The 4,472-nt window shown below is 33.2% G+C and overlaps 1 non-coding gene across 1 annotated transcript; it reads right to left on the bottom strand.

The window, feature by feature from the left end:
* Positions 1-74, bottom strand: TRNAV-AAC. Its single transcript has one exon. It is a non-coding gene; the product is annotated as a tRNA-Val (tRNA).
* Between the last annotated feature and the right edge of the window lie 4,398 nt (positions 75-4,472).

The raw sequence follows: 4,472 nt of genomic DNA, 5'->3' as shown, positions 1-4,472 counted from the left end.
TGGCTTCGCACGGACTTGAACCGGAGACCTTTAGTGTGTTAGACTGACGTGTTAACCAACTACACCATGAAACCATCTGTGTTTTTCGGGCATTAACTAATTATTTGTACAATGATCCAGATCGTATGGTGGTCAGAGTAATGCATTACTAGATAAGATGTAAACTGTAATGAACAGTATTTCAGAAATTAGTTCATTGCTTTTCGTAAGTTTAATTTATACTTTATATCTGCAACTCATATATTCAAATTGGCTCTAAAATGGATCAGTCCTGAACCATCCTATATCACTTTTAGCATGTGAGAATGGAGGATATATGGTTAAGAAAAGACAGATAAAAATAAAAATCGACTCAGCCAGTTGAACAGTACAAGATTCAAAAACAGAATAAATATTGAGTGATACAAATTTTTCAAGCTATCTGATTAGATGAATCTATATTTAAAACAAATTTTTTGGTGAAGTAATTTTAATAACTACACAGGAAAACTTATTTAGCATTTAGCATCATACATATTTCAATAATTAATATTAAAATATTAAAAATATATAAATTAGTTGCATCAATTACTTTAAATAAATTTTTTTATCAACCCGTAAATAAAGTAGCACAAAGAAAATCAAATCCCAAATTGAGGCACAAAAGCGTGGTACTGCATACACCTTAACTAAAGTTTCTTAAAATGTGAACATCTACAGTCAATAGTAAGTGATATTATTCTCAGAATTATGTTGCATCTCATTTGTGGCCCTTAATGATGGAAAGTACTGAAAACTGTTGAGTGAATTTTATCTCGGAATTAATTATGATAAATTTTAATTTTTTATTTGAGAATTAACTTTGTAATACCATATTTGATTTGACTAATTTATAAATTTTGAGAGTTAAACAATAGAATTTTAAATTCAATAGTAAGTCATATTATTCTCAGAATTATGTTGCATCTTATTTGTGGCCCTTGATAAGAACCAAGAATAGTCTGTTTTAAGGGTAATTTACAGGCTAGAATTGTAGAGTTTATTACCCATTTCATAAGAATTTCATGCGTTAAGACTTGAATGTGACCAAAAACCACTAACACGATCGTGGAAGATGTTTTTAAGCAATTCTACAGCCAAAAGGAGGACTTAAGGCCAAAACTGAGCAGAAAATGAAGAAACCATGAAGCAGGAGCCTCGCACGCGGCCTCACACACGTGTGGGTGGACGTGGAATCATTCCAGAAGCTCTCCACGCCCTCCACCACGCGTGTGGATAGTTCGCGGAAAAATTTCTTTTGGGCTCGACGGTCTCGACGCGTCGAGAGCCCTATGACACCCTAAAAATCAGCTTCGGGAAAAATGTCTATTTTGCCCCTATTTTGTTCCCACTATATAAGGCTCATTATCCCAAGCCCTAGGCAGCATACATTAGCATATATTATAATATAATAGGTTTTAGATTAGGTTTTCTTGGGGTTTTTCTCCGCTCTTGGGGTAAATTCCTTTTCTTCTAGGTTAGATTAGATTCAAGGGCAAGGATGAAGATTGGAATTTCAAGAACAAAGTGCAAAAGACTCCCCTATTGAGGGTGGTAACTATTCTCTCAAACTCTTAATCAAATATTTGTTTCTTTGAGATTTCATATCTTTTTCTTGTTTCTTTAGCATGTTAGAGTAGATTATAAAGGGGATTGGTGGCCCCAAGGTTAATCTATGTGGATGTTTGATATAAATTGCTAGATTAAATGTGAGCTTTTTGATTGTTTGATGATGAACTTGTGTGGATGATGTTCCCTAAAGCTTTGTGCCTAAGTGTGGCCACATTAGGTAGCAAACCCAAAGGAAGTGAGTGTGTGCGCGATAGCGGCCACTCACGAGTCTAACTCACCCACATCTCCGCCCTTAGTTCGAAAGGACAAGGTCCGAGAGGAGTGGTAGACAAAGTGTTCGATGAAATGCCCCCAACCGAATGAGGATGTGGGAGTCCAAAGTGTGACGCCACTTGGTAAAGTGCCATGAACTCCCTAGTCTGTCCACATTTGTAGCTCACGAAACCATACAAAGATAGTCCACATAGAGAAGCCTAAGGCCCCGATCTCCGTCTTTCCATTTATTTTTATCACAACCAACACAACCTTTCAAACCTTCCTACAAATGACATCCTATCTTAGCAAATCCCGTAACTCTTTCTTTTCAACCTCCTAAAGGCCAACACTAATTCGTTCCAATTTGTCATCCTCGAGAGACACGACACTCGGGGACTTTTCCTCATTTTACCACTTATCCACCTCACCACAAAATACTACACATCAGCCCTTAATGAGGGAAAGTACTGAAAATTGTTGAGTGAATTTTATCTTGGAATTAATTATGATAAATTTTAATTTTTTATTTGAGAATTAACTTTGTAATACCATATTTAATTTGACTAATTTACAAATTTTGAGAGTTAAACAATAGAATTTTAAATTCAATTTTGAATGTCATTAGTGCTAGTGAATTCCAATTCTCCCATAAATAGATGTAGTTGGGGAAATTTATATGGTATACATAAATTTTTGTATTCACTCACGTATTCTCTCAAATCTTAGAAAACATTATCCCAACTCCTCTTAAAAGTGTTCCCTTTTTTCACGTTAATTGAAAATAATATATTTGAGTGTTCGAATATACTATTCTAATCCATTGTATCTTAGCAAACTGACGCTTCAATGCCTCTAGCACAGTCGAGAGAAAGCAATTCGCATTTAAGGAATGTGTGTTTCACAAACCCTAGATAAATGGTTCGCTCATTGTGGATTTTTTTTTTAACAATTGTGAAAAATTAAAAAAAAATTCAATTTTAGAACAAAAGTTTTAATTAAACTTTTTTCATTTTCAACTATTAAAAATGTGATAATACGCAAAATGGTCGCTCAACTATGTCACAATTATCAATTTACTTAATTTTGTCCTAAATTTAGTACGCTAGAGGACTAAATAATGTAAATGTTACATAATCGATGGACTCGGTTAGATTTATTGTTACCTGAGAACCAAAATGTGAGTTATGCAATAGTCAATGAACATTTTTTTGCAGAGTTAATAAAGCTATGTCCCTCTGACTATAGTGATTTTTCACAATTAGATGGGAACAGGAAGAAGAAGAAACTCAGAATATGAAAAGATAGTTTTAGCCCATTCTCTAATGACCAAATAACAACAATCATTGGCGAACGAAGAGAAGGAAGAAACCTAGCTGATGAAACTACGGTTTTACCCCTTACGTTAAACTTGAAATAACAACCAAACATTGAAAATATTTTGATTGATCAGAATTGACATTTCTACCATTCGAGATTAAATTACTTCTCGTTTGGAAATGGCTTCGCCCAAACTCGAACCGGAGCCCTTTTTAATATAAAAAAAAAACTACTCGTTTTGTAATGGCTTCGCCCGGAGACATTCAGTGTGTTAGACTAACGTGATAACCAACTACACCACAAAACCATCTGTGTTTTTTGGGCATTAACTAATTATTTGTACAATGATCCATATCATATGGAGGTCAGAGTAATGCATTACTAGAGAAGATGTAAACTGTAATGAACAGTATTAGAGAAATTAGTTCATTGCTTTTCGTAAGTTTAATTTATACTTTATATCTAAAACTCCTATATTCAAAATTGCTCTAAAATGGATCAGTCCTGAACCATCCTATATCCCATGTGAGAATGGGGATATATGGTTAAGAAAAGGCAGATAAAAATAAAAATCGATTCAGCCAGTTAAATAGTACAAGATTCAAAAACAGAAAAAATATTGAGTGAAGCAAATTTTTCAAGATATCTATTAGATGAATCTATATTTAAAACAAATTTTTTGGTGAAGTAATTTTAATAACTACACAGGAATACTTATTAAGCATTTAGCGTCATACATATTTAAATAATTAATATTAAAATATTAAAAATATATAAATTAATTGCATCAATTATTTTAAATAAATTTTTTTTATCAACCCATAAATAAAGTAGCACAAGGAAAATCAAATCCCAAATTGAGGCACAAAAACCTTGTTACATAATCTATGGACTCGGTTAGATTTATTGTTAACTGAGAACCAAAATGTGAGTTATGCAATAGTCAATGAACATTTTTTTTTAGAGTTAATCAAAGCTATGTTCCTCTATCTATAGTGATTTTTCACAATTAGATGGGAACAGGAGGAAGAAGAAACTCAGAATATGAAAAGATAGTTTTAGCCCCTTCTTTGATGACCAAATAACAACAAAATTGGCGAACAAAGAAGAGGAAGAATCCTAGCTGATGAAAGTACGATTTTACCCCTTACGTTAAACTTGATATAACAACCAAACTTTGGAAATATTTTGATTGATCAGAATTGACATTTCTACCATTTGAGATTAAATTATTTCTCGTTTGGAAATGGCTTAGCCCGGACTCGAACCGGAGCCCTTTTTAATATAAAAGAAAACTACTCGTTTTGTAT

Source organism: Ipomoea triloba, chromosome 2, assembly GCF_003576645.1.
Source record: "Ipomoea triloba cultivar NCNSP0323 chromosome 2, ASM357664v1".
NCBI classification, from domain to species: Eukaryota; Viridiplantae; Streptophyta; class Magnoliopsida; order Solanales; family Convolvulaceae; genus Ipomoea; species Ipomoea triloba.
The sequence above is the reverse complement of the archived record's forward strand: the minus strand, read 5'-3'. Positions and strand labels throughout refer to the sequence as shown.